Source organism: Aphelocoma coerulescens, chromosome 12 (assembly GCF_041296385.1).
Source record: "Aphelocoma coerulescens isolate FSJ_1873_10779 chromosome 12, UR_Acoe_1.0, whole genome shotgun sequence".
NCBI lineage: Eukaryota > Metazoa > Chordata > Aves > Passeriformes > Corvidae > Aphelocoma > Aphelocoma coerulescens.
In genome coordinates this window covers 9,294,868-9,309,789 of record NC_091026.1, presented here as the reverse complement: position 1 = coordinate 9,309,789, position 14,922 = coordinate 9,294,868, and positions in this window count along the sequence as shown.

The window sequence follows — 14,922 nt, the reverse complement described above, 5'->3', positions numbered from 1 at the left end:
GTCCAAGCTGTGTTGGAGGTTTTCTACCCAGGGTGTTGCAGTGCCCTGTGGGCACAGCGCTCGCTGGCCCAAGTGCACTGGCACTCGCTGGCCCAAGCGCACTGGCACTCGCCATGCTGAGCCCAGCTGCTGCCCACCCCTGCTCAACCTCTGTGTCCTTTCCAGTGCATCAGCCCATGCATCCACAGGAATCCAGTCAAGTCCTCGTTGCTGGCAACAAAGTGCTCACAGCAAACAACCAACACAAGACTCCTGTAACCCACAGCTCCGACACCAGCACGTCCCACCCTGCACCCTGTGGCTGGGCTTCATTTGTGAGCTGTCCAGGCACAGGCTTTGCTGAGACCCTTGAGTCAATCCAGTGTATTTTAGCCCAACATAAATAACATGACCCTCAGACAGCCCCTCCAGAGGGGCTGCACCTGGCAGAGTCTCTTCCTGTCCCAAAGGTGATTCCCAAAGGACTATTGGCTCATGCCCCAGCCAGACCCCTTCAGGTTCCAGGCACTGTGAGTTGTGCAAAAGATGACTTTTGTCCCCAGTAATAGGAGTCTGAGTAAGGGAGAGGGAGGGGAGAGGTGCCCCCCTGCCCCTTCTCCCCAGAGCAGGAGGCTGTGACTGCAGTGCTGTAATTCCAGGTGACACATGGCATCTCTGAGGCTGCACCATTGATGGGCCATGAGATGGTGGCTGACATATAATCCCCATGCAGACACCCTTATGAAAGGGCTGCAGCAGCTTTTCATTCGTCCCTGAGGTCAGCAAAAACCAACATTTAAGATAATTTTCTAAACCTTGCTCTGGAGGGAGAACAGCTTTGGGGCTTTTCATTTCAGGTATGAAAAATGTAATTATGGATAATGATGCCTCTTGCTAACCCAAGCAAGAAACCTTTCTGTGTTCATGGCTGGTCCCTGTGCCCTAAAGTAAAAGAGGGTTTCTGCTTTCATTACAAAACATATTTGTATTTCAACCTGAAAGGCTCTCTCATCTGGGAGCTCTCTAGTGGCCAGCACTCTCTCCTGCATCTGGTGTTACTTAGCCAGCAATTTTTCTTCTGTGTTGCCTGGGGGCCAAAAATACTCCCCAAAAGGCAAAACACGAGTTAAAATTGTTTAGAGAACAAAACTCTGTTAGAACGTTTTATTGGAGTCTAGGGAAATTACTTCTAAAATACATACACATAATATTAGCAGCAATAATAGAGTTTTAAAAAGTTCACTGTAAAAGTAATGATGTTTCAGATGGGAGCCAGCATTTCAAACCCATCTGTATGGAGATGACATCAGACACACAGCTTATGTTTCCACTTTTGGTGGTGTGAAAGAAAATAGGCTGCTACACGTACTTACCTTTAGCTAGTGTGTTTGCTAAACTTGGACAGTTTGGTTTGGTATCTGCTTGAACTCAGAAAGCTTCACTTTCACAGAATGCAAAAACTGGGGTTTTTTTCATTTACAGGCTTCTCAGCTTGTATCAAAAACCACCCCTCTCAATCCTCACTGAGTTCTGTCACTATGACACTTAAATCCACTATTCTATTTAAATTTTTGTAAGGTAACAAATTAATTTAGGGCATGGTGAATGCAAGATCTGTCGCAGCAGACATCTCACAGCGTTCCATCACAAATGTTTAGGCTCACCTGGTTGACATCAACCTTCCGTTTACCCTGACAGTTCAGTGAGGGGTGGCAGTACCAGGATGGGCAGTATGGACTGCGCTGCCGACCCTGCCCTCCCCCTGGGGCAAGGCAGCTCCAGCACTCCGGCCACAGCCTTTCCTGGTGCCAGGTAAGCAGCTGCATTAAATGCTGGCGACTTCCCAGCTGAAAATAGAGAGGGTGGGTTATCCCACGTGCATCTCTTGCGAGCAGGAGCCAGGACTGATTTCTCACCTGCCCATGACAGGAGCCCAGTGTGCTGTGGGCAGTTGTGGGGACAGTTCAAGGAGGTGCAGTCCCCGCTGATTTGGACCTGCCCAGGATGCACTGGGTCCAAGCACATTATACATTGCTTTTACTTAAGGATACTGGCCACTGATGGCATTTTCTGCCGGGAATGGGAACTCCTGAGGACTGTTCCCATCTGCAGAAAGATGCCATTGCCTGCACTACAGAGACAGGCACTGAGGAGGGGATCTGCTGGCATGCGCACTCTAAAGCCAGTCTGAGATTTCCACATCATCTTAAAAAAGGGTAAAAAATCTAAGTGATAAGAACAGAACAATGAAATCTGAGCAAACAGTTCTAATGGATGTTTCCTACTTTCTTAAGCTCCCTCCTATGTTTATAAATGAAAGAGAAACATCCAGAGGTTTCTAGTATGAGATCTCATTTCTTTTTTAATCAGAAATGCCCTGAATACTTCTCAGTTTCTGTTTTCAGATGTTGCCTTCTCACAGAAATGACCACCTAAAGCATTCATTTTTTATTAAAAATACATCTTTTCATTTAAAAATTACATTGGGATTTCATTCTTATTCCAGTTCTATGTTTTTCTTTTTTTCTGACATGACTACAAACATTTTTCTAAACTTAAAGAAGCCTTTCTCAGAGGGGAGTGGAGATATGAAATGTTTTTAAGAGGTAGTTTTCTTTGATTTCCAAAGAATTTGATTCCAGTGCTAGAAATCTGCAGAAAATAATCCCAGTGAGAGGAATAACCAAGAGCCAGGTTATTCCTGAGGCTCTGAGACCCTTTCAAGTTGGTCTGAAAACCTCATTGTTAATCAAAATAATTGCATGAGAACCAATCAGGAAATCCTGAAACATTCAGAATGAAACCTTGTCATTACAAATTCACCATCATGGCTAAAAAACAGATTATCTCTGTCAAAAGCTGTGGGAAAGTTTGCTTTGTAGCAGTAGGGGCAGAAGTAAATATTTGCCCAATCTGTTTTGTTTATCCTAAAAACATATATACATGTGCAGAGCTTCAATTAAACACTATTTTCTTTTCCCCCATGTGTACATCATTTGAACTGCCCATGTGAGGAGCTTTTAAAGCATCTCTCCCAGGAGTCAGGGAGATGGCTCTGTGCCAGCGCCTTACTCAGACCATTACGCCATGGCAGGGCAGGTCGGATTGCTTTGAATTTTAAGCCTCATTTCTTTGGTCTCACCTCTGAGTCCATTTAAACAGAGCTGGCCCCTTGCTGTAATTTAAAGCAATCTAAAGCAGATGCACAAAGTGCCACTGAAAACATACCCACAGACATGTTGGTTTTGCTGGTAAATGCCACAACTTCCCAAGGCTGGTGCTCACGGGGAGCAGGTGCAGGGGAAAGGGTTCGGGTGTGGACAGGGTCTGTTTCACCAACATGCAGATTTCCCAAGTTACTCTATTTAAACCACTTTAAAAATTGCCTATTTTCTCAAGGAAGAGTAGTGCTGGGGATGTCTGAGCTGGTGGAAGAACTTGAGGGGACACCAGGACAGATCAAAACAGCTGTTTTACTGCCCTGTGGGAGTCACGAGCCCCTCCTGTACCTACCCCAGAACCTTCCATGCTGACACTGCTTTTGCAGGGACACAGTCAGAGATACAGATGCGAAAGGTCTCCGGTCTGGGCTCTCCTTTGCAACAGCTGTTTGCAAAATTAGTGGTACACTTTGTTTTGAAAATGAGGTCCACACTTATAAACATGCCATTTAAAAATGCAGTCATAAAAAAAAAAAATAGAAAAGGCAAAGAATAAAAAGAAAAAAATTCCAGCCAGTGGTTGAACCCTCTGAATCCTTTCCCCTGCAGCAATAGCATTCAAGCAGGTGAACAGGGAAGAAAAACAAAGGCTGGAAAAAGAACAAATGGTCACCACATTTGAAAACACCTGCTGGAAGTGACTGCAGCAAAAAATAGTTCAGAACATTTTGGAAAACACCTGAATGATGCCCATAATCCACCACTGCTGCTGAGGGGGCCGGAGACCTCCAGGCACTGCACCCTGGGACCCCACTGGAGCATCCACTGATCCCACTGGCATCACATGTAAGTGCAACAATCTTCTGTGAGGTATTAAGAGCATTTCAAAGTCTCTTCTTGCATGAAACAACTCACAGCAAAACAAAAGTACAGCTGATTTTGTCCAGATTTAGCAAGCCTTAGATCTTTATCATCTCAGGGGATCAGGGTCTTGGTGCTTCTCCCACTCAAGTCATTGGGAATGCTGCCACAGGCTCCAGACAGCAACCAGACCTTATCCTACAGGCTGCTCTGTCGAGCTGACACCTTTTCATTTCCCAGCACCTATGGCAGCCATAGATTTCCCAGAGCTGGGCAGTCTCCAGGCAGAGCAGTGGGACAGACACCAGCCTCCTGCAGCTGCACAGGCAGGCGATGATGCTCGGTCATGACAGCTGCAGGTCCCTCTGAGCTCAATCCCCAGACCTGCTGCTAAACCAACCTGTGCCAGGATCCCTGTGGTGGAGGATGAGCTGGAGGGGCCACCTGGATGCCCTCAGCCCTCCAGGCCTGGACCTGTGGTTGGAGCTTCTCTTCCCCAGCCATAGGTCAGCAGTGCAGGTGAGAGATGTGTTCTAGGAATGATGAAAATCTGGCATTTTGGCCCTGCTCTCCCTCCAGGCCCTTGCAGTGCAGTGAGGGGCTGTCTCACCCCAGAGGGCTGCAGCCAGGACTGCACATAAATTTGCACATAAGCACCACCACTTCCATGTGAGGAAGACAACTGGTTTGACACAATGCCCTATTTCAGAGTAAGAACTGGTTGCAGCTACAGGCCGGACCCCTGCATGGCTGCATTTAATTTTCAACCCATTTCTGTAGGATGTAGCAACAATCCTTTGTAACATCATTGAAACAGACACATCCTGTGTGCACCCCCTAGCAGGACCATCATTTATGGTGTCTTGCAGTTGTCCTGTGTAGGGTCAGGAGCTGGACTCAATGAGTCCCTTCCAAGTTGTGATACTCTATGATCCTCTGACCAGGAGCATTTCCAGCTACCCACCCTCCTGTGCTGCAGCACCTCACTGCCATCAGAAATCACTGCTAGTGACCCAACAAAGCCGAATGACAGCTCTGACCGGCTGTTTATGCCTTCATATACACAGACGTGGGTCTGCCCTAGGCGAACAGGCAGAGCAGGCACTGCTGCCAGCCAGGCACCTTTGTCATCCCAGCCCTTGGAAAAAATGGAGATACACAGAGGAAGTCAAGGACACCTTAAGAGAGGAAGAGAAAACAATGGGGAGCTATGCTGGGAGGGAAAGAGGCCAAGGAGCAGGATTATAGATGAATAACATGTGCAGTGTAATTAATCTAGATTAGTTTTTATTTTATAGCATTAACAGCCCGCAGTCGCAGCATGCGGTAATCTGGTCCCGCGAGTTCCCAGCCTTCGCAGGGCTGGGCCGGATCGCTGGGAGAGCTCCAGGCAGAGCATCAGCGTGCAGGAAGCGGTGCCGGTGACTCACCGGCTGCATGCATGCTTGGAGACTAATGAACTAATACCGGCTCTCCGGCCCTTTCCACGGCCCCCTTCCATTAATCTTCGGGTTAAAAAGTGCAGCAGTCGCTCAAGAGGGAAATTCCCACAGAGCAGAAGGATTTGTGCCGGGAGCCCCCTGTGCTGACCTTGGCAGCCCTTGCAGAGCCAAAAGTCCGACTCCTCCGCCCCAGCAGCCGCGCTCGGGAGCCGCTGGGATTTACGGCTCTTCCTCCGCGGGAGGCTGCGCGTCCCACAGCGCCTGCCCGTGCAGCGGGCTCGGGATGCGGCTCATGCCGCGGGAATTAAATGCAGAAGCAGGGTCCCGCCCTGCTGCTGGGCAGCTCACACCCACATCTTTGCTCCCCTAAAAGGGGATTTTTGTGTAGATTGTGCTTCCCTTGGCATTTTTGTGTAGATTCCACCTTCTGCAATAGCAAGTTGCCCATCTGAAGTGCTCACAGCCATCCTCGCCTCCCTCCCAGCCTCCCCCCCCCCGCTCCCAAACTCTGGAGAGTAGGGGTTTTGCTTTCCCTAGGTTACAAATGGCCACATGCTGTCCTATTACCAACAGGCACTACCCCTAAAGGGCCCACGTGTCAGTTGTGGCTGGAGATGTATTAGAGCTTTCCCAATTTCAAAAAAGTGAAGCACAGTTAAAAATTGCTCCTTAAAACTCCTGAGATAGAAGAGCTGCACAATGCCACAAACAGCAGGAGAGCAGGGGATGGTGGAGACAGACTCTCCTGGAGAAAGATGTGCGACAGAATTTGATCTGTGCTTCCCTTTTCATCCAGGACAGTCTGTATTTAACATTGTATCATCATGTGGAACACACCTAAATTATTCCAGGGGTGGCAGAGACCTGCAACCGCAGTCTTGGGGAATGGGACAACCAGTGCAGTTGGGGACTGGGGGTCCAGTTACCACACAGCTATTTTACTCCATCCTTTGTCTTTATTTTATATTTGTATTTCTTCAATAGAATAGAATACAACTTATTTTACATAATGTATACAAACTATATCACAGTGCTTTACAGAGAAAAGCATGAATTACATGGTGGAAACTTGGGAGAAAAGCGACAAGGTCCTCTGCACTGCCAAGCCTCCTGTTTCCTCCCGATTCCAGGAGACCTACCAGGACACCCTCAATCTAGTGGGAAACTCCCACCTGACTAATTACTGGCCCCAAGGTGAGTTTGGCTCATCACTACTGTGCTCTCCCTTCTCTAGAGCACTGGCAGAGCTGGTATCCCAAAGAGCTGTCACATTTAATCCCTTTGTTCTTATCTCCTTTTTCTCACAAGACAAGCAGCAGCTCTTTCTTTTGAGCAACATAATTACTCTCAAAGTAATTACTGGAATCTCAGGGAAACCCCCCATCATTCTTTTCTCCCAGGACGAGCTATTTTTTCCAGAGCACATGGGTGGCCCCAGATAAACCACTGGGTTTAGCAATGTTGTTTGCTGCATTTATGAAAGCAGTAAATCCATCACAACTCCACAGTAACAGCTCCAGGGTGGGATGCAGACCTGGCTCCTCCAACAGTCTCTTTGTAGCTGCTTTATGAACACAGCAAGCAAAAAGCACTCACAACCATCATTCATGGTATTACAGGATACTGTAAGTGACATTGGATAGATGACTGCCAGGTCTCTGAGACCTAGGAATGAGAGTACTCACAACGGGAAATGGGAAGTTTTTGGAGGCTGGGAGAGAGTGGGATTGTGGACAACAGGAGCTGAGGGTCACGCATACAACAGAGACATGGCAAGGACAGACAGAGGGAGACTGACCTTAATGCTAGATGAAAAGTTTTCAGGTGGATCCCCAAAGTGACCCCTGTAGGAATCCTGAACACAACACACACATCTGTGAATAAATACACATGTAGCAACAAAAGGAAGGTACTGGCCATGGCTTCCCTCAGGCCCTGAGCTACTGCAGAACATCACATTGTGAAACAGGGCACTGTTATAACACATACTTTTAATGAGTAATAAGAATAATAAACCACCCATTTTCCATTCTCTAACCTAATGGAATAAATGTAGAAATTCCCAGCATGTGTATAACAATGTAATGTCCAGAATGATCAGGATCCCTTTCTGCAGCAGTAAAATGGAACACACCCATGGCAGAGCTGATGACAATGGGCAGAAAAAGAGCAAAGGCAGACGCGTAGGAGTAAGTTTCCCTACAACACTTAAAATAGAAACATAGGTCAAATATACATTTGATGAGTAGGAAAAAGTGAACAAGAAACCAAAGTTTTCCTAACTTCATAGTCCATTTCCTCTTCTAATCCCTTTCATTCCAGATCCACATCAATGAATCAGAATTTGACCTAAAAACTTTGCAGCAGGAGAATTAGCCAAATGCTTGAATTAAATATTGCTTATAAAAATCTGTTTCCTTTTCTTAACAGCAAATTTTCCAACTGGGAAGAGTTTGAGGCCCACAGGCTTTCTAAGTTTGGAGAACTAGACATTTCTCTCTTATATCCCATCCCTCATAACTTGGAAAAGATACAGCTTTACACATCGAATTATTTTCCAGGAGAAACTCAGCAGGATATTTGCTGAGCAGGAGGGATTCTCTACATCTAATGATACTTGAACAATCTCTTAATTTCTGACCACACATCCTGTAGCCATTGAAACCACTTTGAGTATGACGGGACTCTGCTGGCCCCGGTGGCTGTTGTTTGGCATTCCATGACTTCCTCCTGACCAGGACCTGGTGTGTCTGCTGGGGCTCTCCTAGGCCCAGTGGCCAAGGGACAAACCTACCTTGGCTTCACTGCAAGCTCAAGTGCTACCGTGAGGTCACTCCAGCAGAAAAAATTAAATACCTCAGACCCTGCCCACATAACTGCACTTACCTAGAAAGTCCCAAAACAACCTGATCAAAAAAACCCCATGTCCCTCTCAATTTTATAATGTATTGATATGTAGTTATAATCTCTGGAGCAGAGCAGCTTTGGCTTGTTGAGCACACATGAATGGATCCTGTGCAATGGCCTAGCTCACAAAATAAACACATTGCCAGATCACACAGGGCCATGCTGGCACAGGCAGGTGAACCACAGCCTACAAAGCTTTCACGAAGTGACTAAGGCTTAGGGGATAGGACTGGGTCCTATTTGACTAATTTTGCTTTTAATCAGTGGAGGTACACAAGCTTTTATCTCTACTGATAAAGTTTGGGCATGAGGCATAAGTGATAAAGATGGCAACTGTAATTTCAAACACTAAAATAACAAAGAGTTTATTAAATGAGTACTGGCTGGTCCATGAGAAGCTTCTTTTCCGGAGAAGGATACGACTATAATTAAAAAACATTTAAAGTCTAAATAGGACTTGGTTACTATGTTAAGGTCCTATGTTCTTAGTCCATCCGTCATCACTCTTGGCTCAGCTTCGAGCTGCAATCATTTTTCAGACCATGGAAAGGAGGTTGTATCTTCCCTACAAGCAAGCAGAAGACCATCAAGCTTAACTAACGATGGAAGCTTTGCCTGTGGGAAATATAATAATTTAAGTTTCCATATTGGTGGCATAACTGGAATAGCTAAGTAATGGCGTGAGTGTTTTCTTGGACTAGTTTTAAGATTACTGCATAAAAGGAAACGCTTTGAAGTTCAGGCAAAAATCAGAACTGGTAACTGGTGGTTTTATATCCTGCTGGGCCTTTCAGAAGCCACGGGCATACATTTAGAACATCATTAGGTGAAGCTTTTCTGTTGTTCCCAAGACATGTAAAAACATTTTTTGAGAATTCTTCCTTAACAAGAGAGAAAAAGGAGGCAGCTCTCCCTGCATGGCTCCTGACTTGCAGAGGGTGGCTTTACACGATGCTCCACAAGTGCACAAGGGCCCACTCCTGCACACACACAACAAACCTGGGGGCTTGCAGCGAGCCCCTCACTGGGTCTGTGCACACACAGACTCTTCCTGCCTCTCCATCACACTGCTGTGCTCCAGCCATGGGGAAGGTGTCCCTCAGGCTCCTCCAGGGAGCTTCTTTGAGCCTCTGCCTGGGGCCTTATGCTCTTGCAGGAACCCAGGGCCATGGTTCCAGGCAACATGACAGCACAGACCTTCCCAAACTCCCCCAATGCTGATGGCACTCTATCAAACAGCTTTTCCTGCACACAGGATTCCTGCCTGCCACATCCTGCTCCCTCCACAGAGCAGTCAAAACACATACAGCAAACTTCATTCACATATTCATTCATATAACATAAGTTATTGTTGGGTGAACAAGAGCCAGAGAGCAAGACACAACAAAAAAAGGGCAAAATGTCAAGAATCTAGCATGGCACCAGTTAGCTTAGAGTAGTCTTTTTGCTTTACCCCCCCCTTTCTTTAATAGGATCAATATTTTTAATGCAATATTTATCATGTCTTACTAATGAAAACATTACTCAATTTTACTGGAACAAAATAGGTGTCACTGCAAAGTATAATTTCCTAGGATCTCATGCTCATGGCATGTAAGTCACTCTGATTCCTGTTCTAGGTGTGCAAATAGAGATGTGTCAAGCTTTGAAGGACACGAAGATCCTAATAAATACCCACGAAATAGCCCTTCCTCCGAAAGTGCTGTAAGTAGATATAAGGAACACTGAAATAGTCCAGAAAAAATACATTGTATCCTAAGGCAGTGATGCTTCAAACATGTGCTGAAGCCCATAAAAATAACTTAAAGGCTGTGTTGACAGACAGGATGAAGGAAAAATCTGTTTCTGGGATTAGTAGTTACAAAAGGTCTTCCAGATTCTGGAGTAATCATGGGATGAAATTTCCAGATGGCTCACCAGGATCTTAGTAAGACCAGGGAAGAAACACACATCCCTAAAGTTACCAGGCAGAGCAAATCTTCTGAATAAAAGATATGTCAAGGATACTCCTGAGAATCATCACATGATGGTGGCACCCAAAATCGTCTCTGAATGAGGATCAGCTTCTCCAAAATTGGTCAAATCTCCTCACCTTCCTGGAAGCAGGAGGAATGAAAGCTGCTTCTTGCCCTACATGTCAGCCAGGACACCAGCCCTCAGCCCGGTGAGGGGCACACTGAGGATCTGTTTGGGGCGCTGATGAAATTGGGACCCAGTGAGGAGCTGATGGATGTTTGTGAGATGCCCCAAACCATCTCAGTTCTGCCCTCACGCCAGCTGGGTTCATCTGCTTTTACAAAGCTGCTGTTTTGAGATGAGGGCGAAGACCCTTAGTAAGCTCAAAGAACAGAGTGCCATCAAGGAGTTACCCCTCCCACAGGGGTTCTGCTGCAAGACAGAACACCTTCGGATGTGATCTTCCTCAGGTTTAAGTGTGAAACTCGGGCATTAGAACAAGTGAAACCTAGCAGGAGCCATGAAAAGCAAGTTGGTGACCTCCCCCAAACCAGCTCGGCAGCCCTGGAGCCTTTCCCAGGGCCAGCCCAGGCTGATGGGCGGGTCCATGCGCGCTTCCCCGGCTCCAGCGACAGCCTGGCAGCGCTGCCAGCGGCAACAGGGAAAGGAACTACCAGAGGGGGGATATCAGGATTCTGACCCAAAGGTTTGCTGAGCCAACCCTGGCTTAAGCCAAGGAAAAGTGGCAACAGCTACTACACAAGGAAGGCTGGGGAAATACTGTTCTGCCCCTGATAGAATGCAACATTTACCTTCATTCACAGAGGAAATAATTCAGAGAGGACAGAAGGTTCTCAGGTTTAGGACATGGCTCGAGGACACTGGGCCATGGCACCCCCAGTGTCCAACGGCACTTACCCACAGCCTTTCCCATCGCATGAGGCCAGGTTTGAAAGCAAATGCACTGAAAACAATCACTAATGCTTGCTAAACACTTGTTAATTTTTTTAAACAAACAAACAAACCAACCCAAACAACTTTCAGCCTTCTGTCCCTGCCTGACCAGCACAGAGGAAGTCACTTGCTGGCAGCAAGAAGAGGCATAGAGACATGTCCCTGCAGCAAGGCAGGTGCTAGGAAATGGGGAGCTTTCGTCTACTTTCCTCATGGTAATTCAGGAGCAATTCTTTTCAGTAAATATGGCACAGAAAATCCAAGTGAGGAGAAAACAAGCTTTTCTCTCTCAACAGGCAGGTCCGTGTGCTGCTGCCAGTGCGCAGCTGGCACAGAGGTGGAGCCTGCCAGTCTGCAGCCTTTGGAGAGAGTGATTTCCCATTCAGGTACAAAAACAGATGCAAGAACCCAGCCAGGCCAGTGCTCTTGGCTGCTCACAGGACATCTTTACAGGCTGAATGACAAGCTGTACAGCAGATGTTCACCCTTGGCAGCAACCCAGTCATACTGTGGTGTTTAGTTTTGCTTTTTCAGCTCTGGCCAAAAAGGATGCACATTTCCTCCACGCCGTGTGATGGAGAAAAGACTGAACCTGACTGTGGTGATATTTTCTAGTGGACATCAGCAAACTCATCCAGTAGGAAACCAGGTGCTTTACTGGCAGTTCAGCAGCGCCCTGAACACCATCCCCTGGATGACTGACACTGAATGCCGGGAACAAGGCAGCCGTTACTGTCACTGCATGGGTCAGGCATCACTTACAAAAGGCTTTTGGAGGAGTGCAAAAGCAGATTTCTGGAGAAAGCTGAAAGGGGACAAAATGGTTGGTTCTGCTGCTCTTCACACTCCCCCCAGGCTGCAAGCACCAATTTCACATAGTTTAAAAGAAAAAAAAAAAAGATTAATTTTTGCTAATACATTACAGTTTGAAATGGAGCAAAGTCAGATTCACAGAACTGATCTGACTCAGGATACAGCATCTTTTTTTAAATATAGACACTTAAAGATGAATCACACTTGTCTCATAAGGACACTTCCTAAAATTTTATCTCCCCTTACTGTTCAGGGTTCCCGTTCTGCAAGAGAAGATGATGTCACTGTTTACATAAATAAAGGCAATGGTGCTCAGATCAGATCTAGGAAACCAGTCTCTTCCCTCTTAAAGTTTAGTAACTATGTTTACTTTCTTACAAGGTTGGGGAGCCTAAGAACTGGCCAGGGCATAAATAGAAGCATAGACAAAAAAAAGGTGCAAAAGTGACCCAAATCACATACTTAACACAGATTTCTTTTGTTCTTAGAAAACTGGCCATGTTAAAAGTGATGTAGCTCTCATTACTCTCACTCTGTCCATATTTGGGAGATTAAACTTCGGCACGGGAGAGTTGCAACTGAAAAATATTGCCATTACACTGAGCACAAATAGCTTTTCTCTTGAACACCAAGCATGCACATGGCCTCCCCTCTTCCCACAGCTTACATTTTATGAAATTTTGGACAGTCAGAGAAAACTCTCCTTCCATATGTTCAGGATGTTAAGATTTCAACCTCCTTGCAGCAGGAAAATAAAGTCATCTTCTTTGTAATGCCACAGCACTGAGCACACACAGAGCACCGAAACAGTAACACATGAACTGATCTCTGCCATTGCGGAAAACTGCAGGGATCCCGGAGCAGGTCTTGTTCCTGTCATGTCTGCAGATGCTCTGTTAAGGACTCCAGGGACATAGAGCAAATACTAGGGTTTGTTTCTGCTTTCCAGGAGCAGTTCTGTTTAGGAGAGAATAGAAAGGGATTACTTTTACCTTATAGTTTGGACTTACAGGGTGTGAACTGAATGTTTCTTCCCACAGAGAGACATCGTGTAACAACTCCTGCAATGCTCTGTAATGGGGCTGTTCCTTCTCAGCAGTGCCCGAAAGCCCAAGGGCTAACGAGGGTGACAGGCAGGGCCCAATTAGCAGCACAGGCATAGGGACGGCTGTGTTTAGGCCACACACTGAGTCTAAAGGGTTTTTTTCCTTTTGTTTTGGGGGCTTTGTTGGTTCATGGTTTTTTTCCTTTGAGTCTAGAAAGTTGACATCTGCTTCTGGTAAAATTAACAAACTATTTTATTTGTCAGTAAATGTAGATTGAAACAGTACTGAGAACTGCATTGTCTGGGTCTGCGGGATCATAGGAAGTATCGATGAAGCATTTTCCACTGGCATGTGTATAGAGAACAAAACATTTAAGTGAAGATAATTTTTTCCATATATATTATGTACATTATTAGATACAAGTGAGAATTAGACGAAACAAAACTAGAACAAAGATCCTTTTAAGTTTTAAAAGGATCTTTGCCTCTCAGCCATAGGGATGGCTCAAGCCAAGCTCCATGGATGAGGCAATGAATGAGGCAACAGATGCATCAAAGGCATCTCACTCATAGTACACAGTTTAGCCAAGGCAAGACAGACCCCGCAGGGATGTGCTGGCACCAACATCGTTCTTGCTACAGCAGAAAAGATGCTCCCCAGATCTTACCTTCTCCTGATGCAGCCAGTGCACCCTCCACTGTGCCCCACACAAGTCCTGGCACTTGGGCCAGCGGAGCTGCTCTCACCAGGGGCTGTGCCCACCCTGCAGTGGCACTGTGCCCCATGGCAGCGTACCCAGCTGCATTCTGCAATGTGATCTCCTCCAAATCCCATCCCACCACATTCCCTGCAGCTGTGACTGCCCAGAGCAAAGACTTTGCTTCCTGGACACTTTAGTGACTAGAAGGGTGTCTCCAGTTGAAATCCCCCGGCAGCTATTTTATTGTTCACCTGCTTAATGGTGCAAACACAGCCCCAGGTCACCTCCCTGTTGTAAAAAGCAGGAGAAATCTTCTGTATTCAGGGAAAGGGAAGCCCATGGACCTGGCTCTCATGTGGTGGTGGAAGGTGCTGGCCCTACACCGGTGAGAGGAAGCCTCAGGTCACAGCGGACCCAGGGGTCAATGCCAGGAAGGGGATAAGAATGGAGCAGGCTTCCCACGAGGTTCAGGCATAGGGCAGGAAGGCAGATATTGTCTGTGAGGCCCCTCTCTTGTACAGTGTGTTAAACATTAAACAGCACCTTCCCTCTCGCTGCTCCCAAGGTCACACAGGGCAGCTCCCCCGGCTCCGGGCAGCAGCTGGGCTCTCCACCACCACGCCGGCTCAGGGAGGCAGGCAGCAGACACCAGCAGAGGATGGGGGTGCTCTCTCAAGGCTGGAAGAGTACTTTGTCCCTCTGTGGTAAAACCCAGGAACATCCTTCCCAGACCCATTTGACCCTTCCCTTCCTGATGTGCCCCCTACACCATGCCTCTCTCTTGCATTGTGTGGGAACATTGCCCAAAACACAGTTTTCCCCTCATTTCCTTCCTCTCAAGACACCTGGAACTTCTTCCTGCAGGCTCCTGCCACCCCTCATGCAGGCCAGGCCAGGCTCCCCAGGCCACCAGCTTATCGTCCAGGAAACCAAAACAACCAAACATCCAGCATGGAGCTGCTGGGGCAACAGGCTCAGAGACAACACAGCTACCAGGGCTTTTATGTACTGAGGATGACAAATAATTTATTTCAGCAAAAACAGCCTGACATATTTGAGGAAAAACAGAAGCAACAACTACCAGCAAGGACTCCCCCAAGAAG